Source organism: Mustela lutreola, chromosome 18 (genome assembly GCF_030435805.1).
Source record: "Mustela lutreola isolate mMusLut2 chromosome 18, mMusLut2.pri, whole genome shotgun sequence".
Lineage (NCBI taxonomy): Eukaryota > Metazoa > Chordata > Mammalia > Carnivora > Mustelidae > Mustela > Mustela lutreola.
This window is the reverse complement of record NC_081307.1, coordinates 11,933,464-11,956,096: the sequence shown is the minus strand read 5'-3', so window position 1 is coordinate 11,956,096 and position 22,633 is coordinate 11,933,464. Positions and strand designations below refer to the sequence as shown.

Genomic DNA, 22,633 nt, shown 5'->3' with positions numbered 1-22,633 from the left:
TCACTCTCCCTAGAGTCTCACTCCATCTCTCTTGGCTTACCGGATAAACTGCCTATTCAAACATCCTTGCATCAGGCTCTGCTTTTGTGGTAATACAAATCAGAACAGATTAATAGGTTTGCAATAGCCTGAGGGAGAAGGAGAGAAAATTCATGAGTATAGGAGTTTGAAATCACATGAAAAGTCTTATTGTAAATCAGGCACTAGGTGAAAAAATCTTTTTTTCTTCAGTTCTGTACTGTAGACAGATTTTTTTTTCCTTCTTTGTTTTCTTTCCTCCACAAATTTCCATTAAGTCCCAACTGGAAGTCAGGCACTGGATGACAAGATCTAGGGAATACAGAGTCGTGATCTTAATGACCTTATGTGATCGTGGTACAATGGACAAATGTATGGAATACTATGTGTATGCTTGTGTGTGTGTGTACACACCCATGTGCACTGAGAACTTGGTGAGGGAGATGGGGAAAAGAGGAGTCGTATTAAAAATGACTTTCAGGTCTTCTCCCATCTGATCTTGGGTTTATACTAAAGGGCCAGGTATGAGCATAGGGCAGCTGTGTGACAACAAGAATCACTTGGCTGTTGCTAAATTGCTCTCACTAGAGAGACAGAACCATAGACACACATATGATTGGCGTATTTGCTGTTCTCTCTGATGAGACACTTGAGACCTAACAATTCTCAATGCTTTCCAAGCAGGCTTCCCACAATCCACTGCCCTTGCCTAGATCACTTAAGCTCATTATCCTCCAAAATGTGACCATGATGCACAATCATCAGTTGCTCTGAAATAAACTAATAAGGAAATTACTCTTAAAGTTCCCAGAATTCTTCAGAGTCAGCAACTGACTTGTAATCAATCAACAGCATTAGTAACCAGGGTCAGACGCACTGACATTTACCAAGTGGGAAAAATCACATGATCAACTAAAGGTATTTATTTCCCTGTGGGCCCTGTGTTCCTGCCAAGGCAAGTGAATATGAAGATCCATGTACACATGTCTACAGATACCTGTGTGCACACATTTGCACACATGTGTGCACACACACACACACACACCACCTTCTGTTTTAATGGGAGAAAGCATAGTGTTCTGAAAAATGTTAGAAGCTCTGGGGCTAAAACGTCTGGTTCTGAATACTGGCTTGGCCCCTAGGTAGGGGATTGCTAAGTGACTTTGGGGATAAATGTTATTTAAGTGACTGAATTAAAATGTTTTTTTTTTTTTTTTTTGGTGCTACAAAATCTTATAAAAGGACAGATGTAGAGAGAAAAATGGGGTCTTGAGAGAAACACAAGTAAACTTGCAGAAGACGAAACAATCCCAAAGAAATCACAGGTCTAGGGGAGAATCCCACCCAGCACCAGGAGCCAGGAATCCTCATTTTGTTTCATTTATCCTTTTTCTACACTGCTTCAATTGACAATATCTTTTGCAAATTTTTTACTTTTTCCTGAGAGTGGAGAAACTGTCTCTTTGTCTTTTTTCCTTTTTCTTTTCTTCTGTCGTTTGTTTACTTGAATTCTACGTTTCTTAAAGTGCTGGTTCAAGTAATCTGTTCCCTCTCCCAACCTAGAGCCCTCAGGTTCACTTCCTATCTAACTTCCTGTGGCATTTATGGCCCACATCACCATCCAGGGAGCCCTAATCTGCTGTACTTAGTGAAGGCGCATACATAAAGAAGGTCCCTCTAGCTGGGCTGTTGGCATATGAAGGGCTAGATCTTATTCATCTCGCTTCTCTTATGTTAAGTATAATCCTTCATGTGTAATGGGGGCTCCATAAAAGATATATTTTGCTATTGATGTTGGTGATATCTCCCAGAGATATTATGCCATTAATAATCCCCTTTGAAACCTTCCCAATGCCTATCTCCATGGAGATGAGTAGAGGGCACACATCCACATTATTGTCTGCAATTGATGTAATAAAATTTCTGACTTTGGTATGGTACTTAATATGATTTATCTCATGTCACATAGAATCTATAACAAAAACACTAATAATAGGATCCTGAAACACCTCTGCAAAGTAGAAAATAGTTATATTATTCCTATTGGATAGATAATAATAACTAACATTTAATGAGGGTTTGCTGAATTCCAGGCATCATTTTAATGTTTTTCACTTGAAAACTCATTTAATCTTTCTAACTACCTTATGAAGTGGGCACTATTATTATCACTTTTATTTTATAGATGAAGAAAGCCAGACACAAAAGCTAGATCCTATTTCGTACACAATTACTTACTCCTTTCCGTGTAAGAGGGTTATAGGTCTCTGCCTTTTCCTCTCTGACTTGTTTATCCTTCCTATGGTAGGAATATACTCCTTTGTATATTGATATCATCACTGAGGTCAATAAAATATGAGTGGAAGAGACAGTAACCCTGTTTCAATGATTTGCTTTAAGAGCCATCCTATGACTGGTCATATGCTTTCTTATAATCTTCCAGGAGACAAAGACATGGGCTTTATCTCAGCCTATATCCATTAATAGGGAAGACATACAGTGTGGAGCCAACGAGCCCTGGGGCTTCCCTTGATCTACTCCCAAAATGTGACATGAGCGAGGAATAAATCTTTAATGGGGAAAAGCCACTGAGATTTTGGTAGTGCCAGGAGCAAGTACTATAAGCTGTCTAAGACAGAAATTTTAAGTAACTTGCCCCTGGTTCCATGGTTACCAAGTGGTAAATCTCAGATTCAAAATGAAACAATGTGGCTTGCCAAGCCACCAGTTTCACACACTCATGGTTTGTCAGAGTGGAGATACTGAGGCCTGGAGAGGTCATCATCGTAGCTTGTCTAAATCATACGTGGCATGTTCTGCAGAGCTTGGACTGGGTCTCTAAGTCCTGAGCTCTTCTCACAACACCATCAAGAGTTTGACTTGAAGGGGAAACTGCTGCTCTGCCTGGCGGGCAGTACTTTGTTCTTATCACACCAGAAACGTCTGGAATTCATTCTTATTCTTCATGGCCCAGCTGCAGCATGGTCCAAAGTCAGCAACATCACCTCGTCAGCATTCAGGCTCTGTCTCTGCGGCCGTTCCCCTTCTTGGGGATTATTTATGAGGAATGAAGGAAGAGGGGGCTGTGCAGAGTTATTTGTTTTCTGTGAAGCTAGGGGATTGGAAATGTTTTAGAAACATAACTGGTTGACACAGAGGATAAAAAGTTAAACATACAGAACCCAACATGTCCTCTCCCGGGACCCCTGTCTGGCTAACAGCAGGATTCACTCTGACATTGTACTGCAGGCTGAATGAGGAAAAAAGACAACCCTGTTCAAACAAAGGCTTGAATACAATGGTTCTGAAGGGCTCACACTGAGTTCTGCGAGAGTGTTCAAGAGAAAATGTACCTTGAGTGCTAGTTTGGGTCTAATGCAGCAACGGTGTCTGCTGGTGTGGGGTCAGAACACTTGAGGACTGAACTTGGGGATTTCTTGCTTGGTTGATAGACGTGTGTGAATATCACTAGGAGTTAGAGAGAAATCTGCATTGAGAAGATGCACCTCCTCCCCCTGCCCCCACAAGCATGCATTTTAGGGGAATACAACATAGGGATTACCACTGTAACAATCTACTTTAAAGCCTTTTTCCTCCCATTTTTATCCTTTTGTGATACTGAAAAAAACCAAGATTTTGATAGTATTAGATGATCGATTTACTACTGCTTCGTAGGTTGCAGAATCAGAAAGTGGAAAGGTTCCTTTGATATCCCACCTCTAATAGTGGAAATTTTGATCAGATGGTATTTTTGGGCTGGATATGTTCCTTGGACTTGCCTGAGACTGTAGTTTCAAGTAAACAGCAAGGTAGAATTGGTGTGCCAGTTCCCAGGGCAATGAACTTTTAATTTATACCTTCTGGGAATGCAAAACTGATACCTGATTAGAGTAGGAATTATCACATCACATATCCCACATAGAAAGAAAACCACTTTTCATCCTAAGATAAACTCAGAAAGCAGGGAACACCTTGTCTGAAAGTAGCCCCCCAAATCCCCACCCCCCAAATCAGTGGAACTCTGGGTTCCAGTTAGATGCTACTCTAATGAAAACAGCTCTGCCCCTAACTTGCAATCCTGACTTCTGTAATTATGGGATGAGCCTTGCATTTAGGATAATCACATGAAGGAGCTGATGTTTTCCCACCGAGGACAGACCTACGGTACCTCTGTAGGTGAGTTCAGGTCTTTCAAGAAGCGGATGCAAAAATTGGATTCGAGGGTTGAGAAGAGTGTTCTTCTGGGAAATGTCTGTGAAGGATTAATGCTGAGGGAACAGGAGGAGTCCAGGGGAGCCATCACACCACAATAAAGGTGTGACACCTTTAGAAACCGGGAAGGAAGGAAGGAGTGGAAACAAGGCTTCAGACTGCAGTGTGGTCCTCTGAGAATCCTGCCCACATCCATGGGGAGTCCCTGAGCCCAATATGCCCTTCAGAGGGATTTTCCCATTGGCAGGGATTGGCCACTTCTAATCCATCATTATGCTCAGTGGCTGGTGAGGAGCAACGCAGGGGACACCACAGTGGCTTCAAAGAGATGGTGCCTGACTACTGTCTCTGTAACCATCTCTCTTCCCTGCTGTAGGTTCTTTGGAAGGAATATTGGGCCCTCAGACTTTGGTAACCCAGTGAATTTTCCCCCTTAAACCTGTTGTAACCTTTATTTGGGGATCCAGCCCTTCAAAGGCTAGAATTCTTTGCAAAGCATTTCAAGAAGAGTACTTTAACGTCCTTTATACTTTAGTCTCTAAAATTTTAAAAAATAATTCACAAGGTGCAGCTGTAGATGCTGGATATAGCAGTGATAAAACATAGAATGAAATGCTTGCCCTCATGTAATGCACATTCCCCAAGGGGGAGGAGGCAGGCCATAAATTTGTATTCTCATCACGGAACTTTCTAGAAGATGTCAGATTTTTTCCGTTCCATACCTCCAGTGGATTTCTGTTTTTACCAGGGTTAGAAAATCAAAGTCCTTATAATCACTGCCCTGTGAGGTCCTACACAATAGTTTTGAAGTGGTTTGTAACTATTGAAGTGGTTTGTAACTATTCTGGAATGGAATACCACAGGTTGATCAGGAGTGTCAATGGGATATGTTACAAGAATAAATAGAATGTTTGAGATGGTTTTTTTCTGAGAAGTTGGTATTTGGATAAAGACTCAAATGAAAAGGAAAAAGGCATGATGTGTTAGGAGAAAATTCTATATGATATTTCCACACATCTTAGACTACCTTTTCAAGGACGTTAGAGTCAAAAACAGCCTTGGAAGCTAGAAATAGTGCGTTTCCGTGAGCTGGGTGGATTCATTCCCTTATCTGTATAATAAAGATGGACAATATATTCCTTTCTGGGGAATTTCTAGAATATTGAAGTCTCTTTCCTCTCTCCAGAGAAGATTTGATTATATCCCAGGGTAATAAGGTCATATCTCTTTTTTGGGGGGAATAGTGGGGGAGTTATAGCAGTCTCCTTATAAGACCAGGGGTCTCCTAATCTGAGTGTTCTTACAGCCCTTGTGGGACTTGGGTGAACAACAGAGTAATCCCAGCATCACATGTATACTGTTTGCTGTGTGCTATGTGTAATGAATTCTCTAAGCTCATTTGGGCTTGTTTCCTTACTGACCAAATTTATGGGAGTCAGCCCAGCTCCTCTGCTGCTGCTTAGGGATTCCTTGACCACTTGGCACCATGTGGGTTTTTAAGGGAAAAGCATTCTAGGCAGAAGAAATTGCTAGTGCAAAGCCCTTGAGGTGGAAGCATGCCTGCTTTATTTGATGAATGGCAAGAAAGTCAATGTGGCTGGAGTCAAATGAGTTAGGGGAAAGTGAAAAGAGAGTCCAGAGAGGAATGGGGGTGGGGTGAATTGTGTAGGACATTACAAGGCAGCGATTGAAAGGACTTTGATTTTCTAACCCCGGCAAAACAGAAGTCCATCGGAGGTGTGGAATGGAAAAATCTGACATCTTCCAGAAAGTTCTGTGATGAGAATGAAGTATAGGAGGGCAAGATAGGAAGAAAAGAAACCAGTTAGGTAGTAATGGCGATAAGGATGGGAGCTTTGACCTGGGGGATGTCAGTGGATATTTTTTGAAGGTGGAGTAAACAGATTTACAGATGGATTGGATACAGATTTTCTATGAGGAAAAGATAAGATAAAATAATGATTTTACCAACAATTACAATTGCCAGACATTAAAATGGGATAATTGTGAATGGGACATATTTGAGAAGGGACATCAGTAGTTCGTTTGAACAGTTTAAATTAACGCATCAATTAGACATCCTCGGGCAGATACTGAGTAAGGAGATAGGTTGATGGCCCTGTCGTTCAAGCAACAGGTATCAGGTATAGTTAGAAATCGATGAGGTATCATCATAATGAGATTACATAGAGACAAGGTAACATTATTTTTTATTAACAACTTTTAGGCACATTTCACATATAATAAGTCACACATACTTAAATACACAACTTTATACTTTTCAAAATATGTATATAACCATCATGAAACCATCATCACCATGAACAGAATGGGTATACTCATCACCGCCCCCACCAAATTTCTTTATTCCCTTTTATATTTCTTTTATCTGCCCCACTCCTACTTCCAGATCAGTGGTTACTGATCTGCTTTCTGACATTAAGGATACATAAATGGAATTGTGCCATATATTCTCTTTTTAGTGTGGCTTCTTTAATTTCAGCACAATTATTTTAGGATTCATCAGTGTCATCTCAGGCATTATGAGTTCATTCTTTCTTGTTACTGAGTAATTTTCTAAGGCATGGACATAACATTGTGTGCTTATCAGTTCACCTTTTGATGGATATTTGGGTTGTTCCAGTTTGGGAGTATTACAAATAGGGCTGCTGTGAAGTTTTATATATAAGCCTCAATACCTATTTTTAATTGGGTTATTTTTTATTGCATGTTCTAGATATAAGACCTTTGCCAGATACCTGTTTTATGAATTTTTTCCCCAAATCTATAGCTTGCTTTTCATTTTCATAACAAGATCTTTCATGGAATTAAAGTTTTTTTCTTAATTTTGATAGAGTTCAGTTTATCAATTTATTTATTTATTTTTTTTATGGAACATGTTTTTGGTGTCATGTCTAAAAATGCTTTTCCTAGTTCTGGGTTCCAAAGATTTTGCCCAGTTTTCTGTTTTAAATTAATTTTTGTATTTGGTGTGATGTCTAGATTAAGATTCTTCTTTTTGTCTATGGAGTCATTGTTCTAGCACCATTTGTTGAAAAGACTGTCTTTCTCTCTTTGAACTGCTTTTGAGGTATTTGTCAAAGTAAGGCAGGCATATTTGTGCTCTTGTTGATTATGTAACTATATAATAAGTCTTAACGTTGGGTAGAATATTTCTTTTACAAAACAATTGTACCTATTCTAGTTCCTTTGTATTTCCATGTAAACTTTAGAATAACTTGTCTAAATCTTGTAAAATCTTGTTGAATTTTTGATGAGTTTCTTCTTTATTACTGGTTTTAAGCAATTTGATTGTGACCTGCTTTTGCATGGGTTTGTACGTTTTTCTTATTTTTGAGTTTCATTTAACTTCTTGGAACTGTGTTTATAATTTGCATCAAATTTAAAAAATTTTAGCCATTATTTCTTCAAATACTTTTTGTTCCTTCCCTTTCATGGTCCTAATTTTCCATATATTAAGCCTTGGGAATGCCTTCCTTTTGGAGACGTAAAAAGAAAAATGATCTAGGAAAACAAATAAGAAACAATTTTCCATATATTAATTCCCACTTTTTTTTTTTCAATTATTTTTTCTGTCTGTATCTCATTTGGGTTAGTTTCTATTGTTGTGTCTTCGAATTCACTATTCTTGTTTTCTGTAATATCTAGTTTGTGGTTAATTCTATCCCCTGTGTTTTTCATCTCATGCATTATAGTTTTTACCTTCAAGTTGTGTTTGGGTTGTTTTGATAACTTCCATACTTACTTAATGTTTGAATATAAGGACCTTAGTTATAGTAGCTCTTCTCATGTCCTTGTCTTCTAATTTTAACATCTGGGTCCATTCTGGATTGGTTTTGATTGATTAATTTTGCTGTTCACTCTGGATCATATTTGGCTGCTTCTCTGCATACACAGTATTATAGATTTTATTTTTTTGGATGCTAGCTATTTTTGTAAACTTAAATGTATTTTGTTCTTGGATGTAGTTAAATTACTTGGAAACATTTGATCCTTTTGGTTTTCATCACTTTTAAGATTTGTTAGGTGTATCTGAGCAGTGCGTGGCCTGGGGATAATTATCCCCCTATAACTATCGGAGACCTTTCTGTGTATTCTACTGCATGGCCTGTGAATCATGTTTTTCAGTCTGGATAGTGGAAGTAGGTGTTATTTCTAGGCTGAGTTTGAGCCCAGACACTATTTCCTCTAGACCTTCTGGGTGGATTTTTCTCAGCCTGGGGTAGTTTACTCATACCCATACTCTGGAGATCTCTGACATGCTCCCTCTATGTAGTCTTGTCTCTTCTAGCTTTTTCAAAGCTTTGAAATGTTGACTGTCCTATTTTTTGCTTATACTTCAAAGTGTATTTATTCATTCACAGTGTCTTGTTTTTCTTAAAGTACACAGGGAATTCTCCCATTATCACATTCTCGTCATTTCAGACTGATTTCCTTTCCTCTAATTCTTAGCAAAGACTCCCAGTTAATCTCTGTGCTTCTCAGGTCCTCAGCCATAATCCATTTGTAGGCAGAATTGATATATCAGACTTCCCTACTTTCTACTTTAATCATGCCACAGCTTTTTCTTAGCATTCAGCTCCCACCAAAATATGACTCGAACTTTCATTAGTTTTTGTGGCAACTCCTGCTACTCTGTTTTATTGATGAGGTCCTTTATTTATTTATAAATTCAACAAATATTTATCAAGTGCCTACTCTGGGAACAGTGCTGGGCTTATGGACACAAATGGTATTCCCCACACTCATGGTCTTTGTATTCTAATTGGGGAGCCCAAATCAGGACATTCATTTAATGTGATTTTTAAAAAAAGGTATGTAACAAGCCAGTATGTATTTAAATTCAGAGGCTAGTACAGAAAACAAATATTCAATAATGATTCAGTAATTTGGTAGGAGGGCTCACTTGGACTGGGGAGGAAGGGTCTGGAGACTTTATTGAGGATGTCAGTGGCAAGGAAAGTGTCTTAAAGAATAAATAGCATTTGTTCTAATGGGAAGAAATATGAGGAGAAGAGATCTCATTTATGGTAAACAGTATAAGTGGAAGGAATAGAGTAGACATGCTTGGTTTATGTATTAAATTCATACAAAATCAATAGATTGAATTTATCTTGAGGGATTTTGAATATCCTACTCCATCTTATAAAAAAGAAGAATAGTCATTATAAAAGTTGCTAGTCATCAAGCTCTTACTTTGTGCTGAGGTTTTACATATTATATCATTTAAATCCTAACACTATTTCTTGATAGGTAGAATTAGTCCCAGTTTAGAGCTGAGAATGGAAAAATCTCAGAGATTTTAAAGGACATATAATGATGTTGGGCTAAGATTGGAACTCAGTTCTTCATGATTTTGAGGCCAAGACAGGTGCTTTTCTGTTCTGGATCACTGTCTTCCTCTGAGTATATCACAGGTGATGAGTTTCTGGTGAAAAATCAGACGACTGGAGAAAGGTTCAGGTGGGAGACAAAGGAAGTCTGGGAGAAAGTGGGGAAACCAGTTAAAGTATATTTCAGAGAAAATGAGGACTGTAGCCAGAACAATATGAGGGAGATGAAAGAGAAATATAGAGGTTAAATGAATGGGACTAAAGAAAGAAATGTCTCCGATCACCTCTCTGATAGAAGTATCAAGGTGAGGAGAAAGGAATTCTTGTAGGGAGTAAGATGTTAAGGTTGATTTTACACCATTAATTTAGAAATAGCTCTTGGAAGAGTGAATGAGAATGTCCAAAGACATTTGGGAAAACATGACTGGTGTTTGAGAAAAAGGATAGATTGGCAAAGTGTAGGTGATGCTTTGGCACAAAGTCATGGACCTGAGATTGGACTAGTTCCCAGTGGAGAGGGGATAAAAATGAATACAATTCGGGAAGCTAAGCCTTGGGAATGCCTTCCTTTTGGAGACATAGAAAGAAAAATGATCTATGAAAACAAATAAGAAACAATAGTAACAACAGATGCTATGCCTGGGGATTCAGAATAGTTGACTTTCAAAGAGAAGGCTTTAGCTTAAGAATGACTCCATTGCTTTTCTATGTGTTCCTGGGCTCTAATAGTGACAATGTAATTTCTTCCAGTTTGGAAGTGCTACAGTATAATTTCAGTTCTAAACGAGTTAGTGCTTGCTTATATTCTGCCTTGCATTGTTCTCTAATTATTTCTTTTCCTGTGTAACTCTTGTCTCTTTAGACTAAAGACCAGAGAACATGTTTTTTGCTTTTTATATTTGCTGTAGTATTTAACAATGCTGAGCACATAGTATGTACTTAGTAAATACTTGGATTTATGTATAAGATGTAACTGAGTAAAAAGGTCTGTGTTGACATAACCGTTTCAAGTTTTCTTAGGTAAGTCCTGAAAGTAGATGATAAATATAAATAATATTTTATTCATTTATAAGTGATGTAAATAAAGTGAAAAATCAGTGACAGAACCAGTGCTATTATTTGGTGTTATTTAGCCAAATCATCTGTGAAAAACTCCTGAATACTAAGTAGCAGGTAGCATGAAAGGCATCTCCTCGAAACCACTCTAGTAGGAAGAAGATGTTAACATTTACTCTAACATGTAAATTTAGAAATCATTCTTGGAAGATTGAATAAAAATGTTCAGAAGACATATGGAAAAATATGATGGAGTTGAAGAAAGAGGGTACATTGGAAATTAAGCTGTCTGAAGATGGGGGCCAGAGGGCCTATGACATACCTTTAAGAGAATTCTTTGTATTACAGTTACTTTTTGTGTGCATATATTATGGTGAAGTATATAATTATTTGAAGACATCGATTTATAAGTAGTAGCTTATGGTGATTTTGAGAATTTAAAGGATTTCTTTTGAAACACTTGAGAATACTTTTAGGATATCTACAGTCTTCAAGAAATTTGATCCTTATTTGACTTAACAGACCTAAGAACTTGAGTTAAAATACCACTAGCAAATGGTGTGTGATTGTGAGGAATCATAAAATTGCATATTAAATCTAATACTCAGAAGAAAATGGTCATCTGACTGGTATATGTTATTTAACAAACATTTATTGTTTTACGGTGCTAGGTACTAGGACCCTCAAAAAGAACAAATATTCTCAACCACCAAGTTGCTGATAATCTAGAAGAGAGACAAATAAGTAAATTTTTACAGTACAGACACTTCTGATATAGGAGAACTCAAGAGGTACTATGACTTAGGGAGACACAGAGACTTTGCCTTGAGGCAGATGTGAGTGTGATATCTGGTTTGACCTCTTTCTGAGTTGTATGAATTTGAGCAACATAGTTAACCTCTCTGGGGCTCAGATTCTTTACCTGTGAAACCAGAAGAATTAAGAGGACTGTGCAGAGTTCTTGGGAGCATTAAAGATGCTGCATTAGTTTTTTTTTTTTTTTTAATTTATTTTTTATTTTCAGCAACCAGGAGATCAAAGAAGAACTGAAACAATTCATGGAAACCAATGACAATGAAGACACTTCGATCCAAAACCTATGGGATACAGCAAAGGCAGTCCTAAGGGGGAAATACATAGCCATCCAAGCCTCCCTCAAAAAAATTGAAAAATCCAGAACACACCAGCTGTCTCTACACGTTAAAGAACTGGAGAAATCAACAACAAATCAAACCAACTCCACACAGAAGAAGAGAAATAATCAAGATTAGAGCTGAGATCAATAAAGTAGAAACCAGAGATACCGTAGAACGTATCAATGAAACTAGAAGCTGGTTTTTTGAAAGAATCAATAAGATCGATAAACCATTGGCCACACTAATCCAAAAGAAAAGAGAGAAGGCTCAAATACATAAAATTATGAATGAAAAGGGAGAGATCACAACGAACACCAAGGATGTAGAAACAATCATCAGAAGTTATTATCAACAGTTATATGCCAATAAGCTAAGCAACCTAGATGAAATGGATGCATTCCTGGAAAACTATAAACTCCCAAAACTGAACCAGGAAGAAATTGACAACCTGCATTAGTTTTTATAACATGCAGCCTAGTGTAGAGTGGATGGATCCAGCAAAGATTATTGTCTTGCAAATGGCAGCAATGATGGTGGTGGGTGCTCTAATGAAGCAGCACAAAGAAGTTAGGGAGGGTTTCACAGTGGAGGTGAGGATCGGTCGCCATAGTGCAGACAGGCCCAAAGAAATGTATCTGCTTGAATGCAGTGGCTGGAATGAAGTGAACTCTGAGATAAGAACTATTTGCTGTTGTTTTAAAAAAGCAGGCTTTGAAAGGGGCTTCCACATAGATAAAGTTAATCTTTTTCTTCCTCAAATAGTTGAAAAATTGTGTTGGATGAAGTGTCAACAAGAAATATTTAGAGCTCAGAAGGGCCTTAGGAATCCTCTAGCCCTACCTCCTTCCTTTATTAATGAGAATATTGAGGTCTGGAGTGGGCGAGGGTCGTGCGTGGGGTCCTCTCAGCTCAGTGGTGGCAGAGCCGGAACCCGAACCGGAGAATCCTGACTTAGGCGGGTGCTATTTCTGCCATAGCAGTCTGCCTGGATGATGAGAGAACAGTGTCCATTACCACCCTCCGATTGTTATTATTTTAACAGTGCATCAAATAATTTTACATTTCTTTGACATTCTGAAATTTTGAAAAAATTTTCGCATCTGCTGTCTAATTTGGTTTTCACAATAGCCTGAAATTTCACTTGAAAAATGAAACAAAGATAACACCCACAAATGAAGGCAGGCCCTAAAGTTTAAAGAGAATACGTCCCATCAGACAATTGGAGGAAGGGTTCATCGTTCTCTAGAACTGTGTCTTTAGGCCAGAGATGGGGGAAAATATGACAGACAGCCTTGTGGATAATAAGGTCTTTGAACATTTTAGATTTCTTGAAAAAGTCATAGTTTCTACAGTTGAATATATCGAGTCACAAATTTGTACCTAGTGTTACTCTGATGGGCAGAGAACATGTACCTTCTTTATTTTGCCTGTTCAGGTCTTATCCTGATACCACACTGCTGGTTAATGAAGACAAAAATTAATTTGGGTTCAATCCTATGTAATACTTGGCCCATATTAATGATTTAAATCTTCCCTTGAGGTATACCAATTCTTTCCAGAAAATAAATATCTTGTCCCTCTGTTTCCTCTACTCTCACCCTGAGAGTGTGTCTAAAGATATGCGGAAGAAATGGGCCTTACACAGATTTGGGGGTAGAGTCAAGTCTTGGGTCCTTGGAGAAGTGCCTTCAGGCTTTAGTGAACCACAGACTCATGTTCTTGTCTACTGGGTACTGTTTACCTTGCTGGGATTTGTGATTAGAGAATGACTGGTGTAAATTGCAGTCTGGCTGTTTACCCTTACCTTGGTTAGATCAGGGCACATGGGGAAGGGGACTTCTGGCTGCTCAGGCCTCAACTTGGCTTTCTCTGGCATTACAGGTTCCTGGAGATCTGGCTATAATTGTCATTCACCTCCAGCCTGGGCAGGCTAAAAAGCCCCTGGGGTAGATTGCAATGATAGCTTCAATTCCTCACCTTTCCCATTATCCAGGCCCTTTACCACTGGCTTTGCACTCGCTCACACTAAAGAGGTGAAGTCTACTCCCCATGCCACCTCTGCTGCCAGTCTGATCTAGTTTTGTGACTTGTGTTGGATCCTTGTTGTAAATACAGGTTCTTCATTTCAAAATGAGGCAAGATGATGTGTTAGTTCTGAACCTAGGCCCTCAAGGCCCTCATGCACATTTCCTCTTGCTCTGTTGTGTCGCTGCCGCTACTATGATAATACGCCAGGGCTAGCCTGCTGGAAGATGAGAGACATGTGGAGCAGAGCCAAGGTGACTAATCAGCCCAGCCCAGCCTAGATTGGCCGGAAGTCATCTTACCCCAGAAATCTTATTAAGTGCAGCCTAAATCAGCAATCTAACAACACTGTATTCATGAGTAATAAGTACTTACTGCCTTGTGCTCTTGAGGTGTTTTGTTGTTGCTATTTTTGTTATGCAGCAAAAGCTAACTGGTAAACCATTTTGTCCTTGGTATGGCAACTCTCTCTGGGAATCCTGCCAACCTCCGTGCCTACTATTAATGTCTTTCAGCTAGATGCCAGCAGGGGGACACTTGTGAAATGAACTAACTGGACTTATTTCTCATTGTCATGAGGAAACTATGGTGGATCTCAGTAAAAGTGTGCTTGAAATAACCCATTAGAGAGCCTATAACATTGGTTAATTTGGTAGTGGATCCAAGCAAGCAGAGGCTGCTTTTATGCTGGTTGTTGTCAAAGAGAAAAGGCGATTCCATGAGTGGGTATTTCAAGAAATCTTATCTATAGGGAAGAGACTATAGTGAAAATAAAGCTGTAACTGTGAAGAAGTAACAGTTGCTCATTTAGCATAGGGGGATGTTAGCTGTTTTGTGTTGCATGGTATCCTTGCTTTTGTCTTGTTTTATTATCATCTCAGAGCACTCTCCCTTGAGATAGTACTCTGGGAGGTCATTCGTATCAAAAGTAGAACAAACTGGCCTGACTGTGAGCATCAGACCAGCCTGGAATAACATTGAGGCGTGGTGGTGAATATCCAATCAGTTCTGGATACCAGCGCTTGTCTTTGCTATTTCTCATTACCTTAGAAATCCTTCCAGAGGCCACACAGGAATTTTTGAATTCTACTGATGCCACATGCAGGCCAACAGGGATTCTGGGGAGTTAGATTCACATCCTTTTGCTTTTCTCAACTGGCTTTTATCCTGATGAAGACGCTTATGGATGTGTATAGAAGCTTTGAGGTGTTGATTGACAGGAAGCTGTCAGTGGTAGTGGGGAGAGACCCTTCCTCCTCTCTGCTGGGATGATCTTTTCTTAATGCTGCCCTCCTATGCCAGATCTCAGGCAGGAAAATCAGGGCACCTTTCTCTCAACTTTTATCTGCTTATGTCTTCTGTCTTCCTCCTCTTCAATTCTTGGGCTGCAAAGGGTGTTTATTTTATTTTCACTTTAGAGAGATGAACTAGTTGAGTGTTATGAGCTCCTAAGAATTTCTAGCTCTGCCACATACTAACCAGATCTTGGACAGAAAAAGGAATCATTTTTTTTCAAACTATTATACCCATTACAAATAGTAGTGATTTTTCTCGTCTTCGTGATGACTGTTTCTATTCATTCTTCCTGTCAGATCTTTCCCTGAGGTGTGCAAGGCAGAAGGTGAAGTAGGGGAATGAGCTGTGGTTTAGTGAATATGGTAGTAAGTAGAGACCCAGAAGGGTCTGTTTCTCTAAGGTGATGCTAGTTTTTCAATAGATTCTTTAAAATCCATCATATTGGGGCACCTGGATGGCTCAGTGGGTTAAAGCCTCTGCCTTCAGCTCAGGTCATGATCCTGGGGTCCTGGGATCGAGCTCCGCATCGGGCTCTCTGCTGGGCGGGGAGCCTCCTTCCCTTCCTCTTTATCTGCCTGCCTCTCTCTGCTTACTTGTGATCTCTGTCTGTCAAATAAATAAATAAAGTCTTTTTAAAAAAATAAAATCTATTATATTGTCTCAACTAGGCAGATTAGGAGAAGTGGTTTCCTCCTGAAAACCTACCCTCTCTTTATGATCTAGAGAAAAAAAAATATTTCTCCTAGTACCCCATCTTTGACACTGTATAGGTCAAATAGACCCAGAATGGGGGCAGTGTGCCGTAGCCTCTAGAGTGTAGAGTGCAAGCTCTGGAGTCCAGCTTCCTGGGCTCCCTCTGTGAATTCACCAAGAATGTGAACATGAAATATTTACTAACCTTTCTACATCTCAGTTTCTTGTATGGAATGTATATGTGCGAAATCAAAACCTACCTTGTCCATTCATTATGATGATTGTATGACTGCCAAGAGCACTTAGGACAAAATCTGATATCTAATTAATAAAAATAAAATAGCTTCTTAAAGCAGTACCTGTCATATGATACAATACAGATATTTACTCTGGCTATTACTAACATTTTTACTGGTTAACTAAGACTCTGATTCTGTTAAGCCAGGGTTTCTTGCTCCTTTCGTGAGCTGTATCATAAATATTTCTTTCCCTAGAGCCCTCTCTCTAGAGTAGGGGATAGAGGATAGATGGGTCCATTTTCCCAGTTTCTAGCGTTTTGCTCTCTATCGTGATAGCCCCTACAGGGTACTCGTATGTGATGGATGCTTACATTGTTTATTGAATGAATGAATGATTTGTTCTGTGGTTCTTGACTTCTCCTCCCTTTATTCAAGGGCTTAGGACTATTTAGCTTGTAAAATATTGCACAAAATGGCTTTTTCAACATCAAGAATACCACTGGAGACTGATTTCCAAACTCCCGAAACAGCAGCAGAAAGGTGGCTGGTAACAAGTTTATTATACAAGCTCTGTCCTTTGCAGAGCCTAGGAGAAATGTCAAATGGATTTGAATTCACTTAAACCACCAAGTTTATTTGTCCATCCTGTCCATTTCTTCCTCTTTTCTCTCTACTTGAAAATATTAAATATTTCTTTGTATTTAGACATAGCAGAGAGACTCGCGGAGGGATACCATTTCTGTATCTGAGTGAGAATTTATCTGATTCTCCATCATTTCATGAAAAGTCAGTGCAGGAGAGTATCAGGATGCTGAGAGTATCCTAGGAGCCCAAGAGCCAAGTGAAACAATACGAATGGATGCTTGACGAGTCCCTGAGCTTACTGTGCCTGGAGTGGAAGTGGGCAAGGAGACCTCAGTTCTGTCTCTCTCAGTCATTGCTGTCTCTGTTGTCATAGCACAACACGCATTTTTGAGAATATGCTCATGTTCCTTCCTGGGAAGAAGATAGAAAGAATAATCCAGAGATTAAAGGAGAGAGAGAGAGAGAGAGAATTTCCAGTTTGCTTTAGAGGGTATAGCATCCTAAGCCACCCACTAATTGTACCCTTCAAACCCAAACATAAGTTACCCTTGGCTCAAGGGGGATGCATTTACCCCTCCATCTAGTCTGTCCACAGCTGATGCCCCTCTCCCAGGCCCCAGTCATCCTCCGGGACAGAGTGAACGTACACCAGTGTGTTTTAGGTGGAGGAAAAGCTCGCAGTGCCACAGGGTGGGGGAGGGACACCTGGTAATGGCAAATGGCTCTGCGGAGCTGGTTCCCAGCCCCCACGGCAGCAGTTGCTCATGCTCATTGGCCTGCATATATGAATATATGAGTATTCTCCTTATAGCTGATTTTTAATTCATTTAGAAATATATAAAGATATATATATATATATACATATTGGTGGTATTTACTCAAAAAAGGTGGTATGTCTTGGGATTTTATACAAATAATTTTCTCTCTCACTTTTTAAAAAGATTTATTTATTTATTTTTAGAGGGAGGGAGTGTGTGAATGGGGAGAGTTTCAATACACAACCCTAGCTAACCCACCAGATAGTGGGCTAGACAGCACTGGACAAGAGGACCAACACTAAAAGCCCTTTCCTACCTGAAGAGAAAAGGATTTGGGGGTGCTTAAGCGGAGCACTCAGCTAAGCCTCTGCTGTTTTGGGGTCAGGTTGTGATCTCAGGATCCTGAGATTGAGCCCTGAATCAGGCTCCACATTCAGTACAGAATCTGCTTAAAACAGTGTGTTTGTTATTGTACAGGAATCTATGGGTCTGTTAGTTCTGCTGACCTCAGTGAGTCTTGTTTATCATTTGTGGTCATTTAGCTGGTCGAAAATAGCCTCTCTTGGCTGTCTTATGGTTGGATGACAATTAGCTGGTGTGATGGGGGTGATTATCGCTCATCATCCTCCAGGCTGGTCTAGGCTTTTCCTCATGATAGCTGGTGAGGGCTGTAAGACAACAGGCTTCTTGAAGGATGATAGACTCAGAACTGACACAGGTTATTTCAACCATATCCTACTGGCCAGAGTAAGTCACAAAATCAGCCCAGATTCAAAGAGGTGGGAAGGGGGAAGACTACTCTTTTTTGGAAATAGATGCAAAGTCAAAGGGCAAGGGGCAAGGCAAGGGGAATATTTGGGGCTATCTTTCTAATGGCATAAGATAGATGATGATGCTCACTCGATACATTTTTGGCAAATGAATCAGTGACCTTAAAGGACACCGAGTCATCCCCACTGTGTGCTTCAGTGCTCTTTACTACATCTTAACCAAATGGTTACCCACCCTTCGCTTGAGCACCAGCTATGGTAGGAAATTCAGTCTTCAACTGTAACCCTCTTCTTTGAAGCCAATAAGCTGAAAATTAAATTGAACTAAACTGAAAAAATCGGGGCACCGGGGTGGTTCTGTCGGTGAAGCATCTGCCTTTGGCTCAGGCCCTGATGCTAGGGTCCTGGGATTGAGACCCTGCGTCAGGCTCCCTGCTCAGCGGGACGTCTGCTTCTCCCTCTCCCTCTGCTCCTCTCCCCTGCTTCATGCTCTCTTTTGTGTTTTCTCTCTCTCTTTCAAATAAATCAGTAAAATCTTAAAAAATAATTAACTGGAAAAAATGATTTACCTGTTTGGAGTTGTGTTTCTCTGTGAAATATTGGTAAGGTCTTTAAAATCCCTAATAGATTTAATAATGTATTTTTTTTTATGACATTCTTTGCATGGCTTCTGAAATAGGGACCACCTTTCTTCATCTCTCCAGCTCTCCCTTCCATTTGGCATAAAGGCATCATGTCTTTTTCAGGATAGGTGCACCATGAAAACATCTACTCCGTTGTTGTCCAAGACCCAGAGGTCAGAAGTTGATAAGCTTCAGAAAGTGTACTTTCTATATCACTTTCATGATGGTATCTGCTATAGAACATTCCTTGCTGCATAAAACGAGGTGCTTCCAAAGAAATCATTTGGCATTTCCAAAGGGCTTTGCAGACATTCTGAGTCTCCCCTGTGGCAATTCTGTGAGGTCAGTGAGGGTTTTCATTCTTCTTAACTTATGGATAAAGGTTTAGATGCAGGTGGTATGGCCTAGTTCACAGGATATGTCAATGGCTGAACTTGGATAAAAGCTCATGGCCTGGGGCTCTGTCAGGAAGCTGACCTGTATTTATATTGGTAGGTGAAGGCAGATTGAGTCCATGGGCTTGAATTCTACCCTGCAGCTCTCACACAGCTCAGAGGCAGAGGCTGAGCCTATACGGCAAAAAGGGATTTCAGAGGTCTTCTCCTCTAGGGCTGGGTTCTGATCTGGTTGAGAAGTCAATTTAGTGGATTGTAGGTTAATATTTTTAAAAGTGACATAAAATATAATAAAAAAAAGAATAAAATAAAAATAGATTGAACTAATATAGCAGATGTTAATAAAAATGTTTGTATTCTTTTTGTTTTGTTTTTGTTTTTAAGATTTTATTTATTTGACAGAGAGAGACACAGCGAGAGAGGGAACACAAACAGGGGGTGTGGGAGAGGGAGAAGCAGGCCTCCTGCTGAGCAGGGAGCAGATGTGGGGCTCAATCCCAGGACCCTGGGATCATGACCTGAGCCAAAGGCAGACACTTAATGACTGAGCCACCCAGGTGCCCCGAAAATGTTTGTATTCTATATAAATAAATGTCTGTGCATATGCATGTGTATGTATAAGTATATAGAATGTTGCCATTTAAAGTCTTATTTCTTGCTGTGGTTCATGTTCAAAAAAATATTAAAGCCATTCGTGTAGTCTAGCCTCCCTTAGTGTAGAACCCAGGCAACTGAGGCTCAGGGACCCAGGTCACCCAGAAGTTTGGTGGCCAAAGATAGATTTAGAATTTAGGCGTCCTAATTCCCATTAGGTGTAGCATAGCTTAGTGGAAAGAGCTGCGGATTTTGGTTCAACCAGAAGTTGGTGCAAACCTTTGCTCCAGGGACACCTGGGTGGCTCAGTTGGTTAAGCAGCTGCCTTCGGCTCAGGTCATGATCCCAGCGTCCTGGGATCGAGTCCCACATCCGGCTCCTTGCTCAGCAGGGAGCCTGCTTCTCCCTCTGCCTCTGCCTGCCATTCTGTCTGCCTGTGCTCGCTCTCTCCCTCTCTCTCTCTGATAAATAAATAAAATCTTAAAAAAAAAAAAAGAATACAAACATTTAAAACAAAAACAAAAACAAAAAACCTTTGCTCCATTACAAACTGGTTGTCTAATCATAGACAAATAGCTTATCTTTATTTTACAAATGAGAAAGCTGAGGCTGGGAGAGGTTAATACTTACATCTTAGGGTTTAGGGTGGGGGTTAAATTCAGTAAGATGATATAGATGAAATAATTAAGACCTGGCTCATTTGGTAAATACTTTTTTCAGTCCAGGCATCTCAAAGACCATCATTACCCCACTTTTAAATATAATTCACATATATATACACATATATATACACATATATATGTGAAATATAAAAATATAATTCATATATGTAATATAAAAATACATATATAAAATGATTTTTAATACTTATATTGCAAAGGTTTAATAATTATATATCACATATATTATATATTACATACAATTTTATAATATATCATTTAATATAATACAAAATATAATTTAATATAAAATATATTAAAACATAAATAATAAATCATAAACATATGTGGTTATATATTATATAAATATAATTTAATATGAACTATATTAGAACATAAATATATATATAAAATCATTAAACCTTGGCATACTTAGTGACAAGCAAATATCTGAATAATACTCAACTGAATTTTACGCAACAAATATGTGCTAAATATGTTCTAGGACTTCTAGAGATTATAAGGAAGCACAGAGTTAATCTAGTAGACAGAAATGAAGCATATACACATGAAAAGTTACTTGGAAAAACAAAATAGAACTTGATAGATATTTTAATAGTATTATGTGAATGGCCCCTTGAATAAATGTTATAACATCTCTGACGAGGGAGAGATCCTTGTGAAGTAAAGGAATTAAGGAGGGCTGCCTGGAGAGCTGGACTCTGATATTTGCAAGATTGGTAGAACTTAGAAAGTCATGGGAAGAAGATAACATCGTGGGAGAGGGAGGGGGTACAAATAAAGGTACAGAGGTGGGAAATCTAATGATGTACGGCAAATTCAGTTGATGCAAATGGAAGCTACAGGTAAAGGAGCAGGAGTGAGGGAGCCTGGGATCAAATGGTAGAGGGCCTGGACCGCCAGGCTCGGGACTTGGGGTCTCATTCTGCAGGAAATGGGATGCTGTACAAGGTTTCATCTAAGTAGTGGTATGAGAATAGTGTATTTTAAACACAGTTCATTCCCAGCTTATTAGGAGCACATAGTTTCTTGGAGCTGAAATGCCTTGTTCAATTTTAATCATGAGAGGTTAAAAGATCACAAGTCATTGTAACCACATATCACTTAAAAAAAACCCAAAAAGACAAAAGTAATTGACTCACTCGAATAATTCAAGTTTGAGGCCAGAATGGCTAATATCACACCTCATAGATCTTGGGTAAAGCAGATTTGGAGAAATTTCTCTGAAGGCATTAGACAAGACCTGGATAAGACGTTAAGTTCTGGAGATCAGTCAAGGAAGGAGCAATCCCGTCCTGATCTGGAGGCAGAAGCAGAAAAATAGTTGGGATGGAGGGATGCCCAGAACCCAGATGAAATTGCATGCAAATACTCAAGGAGGTTTGTAGAAATGGACCCATCGGAAATGACTGATGTCCCTTAGCAGCCCAGGAAAATGATCTGGAGTCCAGTGTGGGCATTACAGTGGAGAGTCTAGGATGTCGGTGACTTGTAGTTCTCATACTGAACCCAAGAACGCAGCTGTCACTTCTTGTGAGCTCAGTGTAAAGCCAGTAATTACTATTTTCTCACTCTTGAGGTGGTGGTCTTTTCATTGTCCCCATATTTCAGACCAATCCTTTCTCCTTTGATGTTATCCAAGTTTTAGCTCTTCTGCTCAAGCTAGGACTATTGTGAAAACAAACAAAAATATATTTATAGGATATAAATATTCTTGGTACCTCTTGTATACAATATGTGTGCAAAAAATCATATTATTTAATTATTGTTGCTGCTATTCTTACTATTTGTGTTTTTCTTTTTATTACTTTACAGTTTTTATCTTTCTGGAAATACCAATTTATGTTGTCAGAGGTAACTGATGGAAAGCAATAGTAAAAATTTTATTAGCATCTCTGAATAAGAAACACACTTTGTTGATAGTATTTGTACTTCTTCCAGCTTTATTATTGAATAATTGGCAAATAAAAATTGTATATATTTAAGGTACACAATGTGATGTTTTGATATATACACTATGAAAGGATGCCCACAGTCAACCATCACCTCAAAAGCTGAACTCATAAAAGCAGAGAGTAGAATGGTGGCTGCCAGGAGCTGAAAGGTGGGACATGGAGAGACATTGGTGAAAGGGTGCAAAATTTCAATTAGGATCTTATTTGTATTTAACTAGCCCAGTCTTCTAATTCATATTTCCAG

At 39.2% G+C, this 22,633-nt stretch overlaps 1 long non-coding RNA gene across 1 annotated transcript in view; it reads left to right on the top strand.

Annotated features, from left to right (window-relative positions):
* The window catches only part of LOC131820542 (uncharacterized), a 363,576-nt gene extending 350,543 nt beyond the window's left edge, over positions 1-13,033 (top strand). The window contains exon 6 of the long non-coding RNA XR_009349681.1: positions 11,665-13,033. This is a non-coding gene — a long non-coding RNA (uncharacterized LOC131820542). The remainder of the gene's footprint in view (positions 1-11,664) is intronic.
* Positions 13,034-22,633: the final 9,600 nt, after the last annotated feature.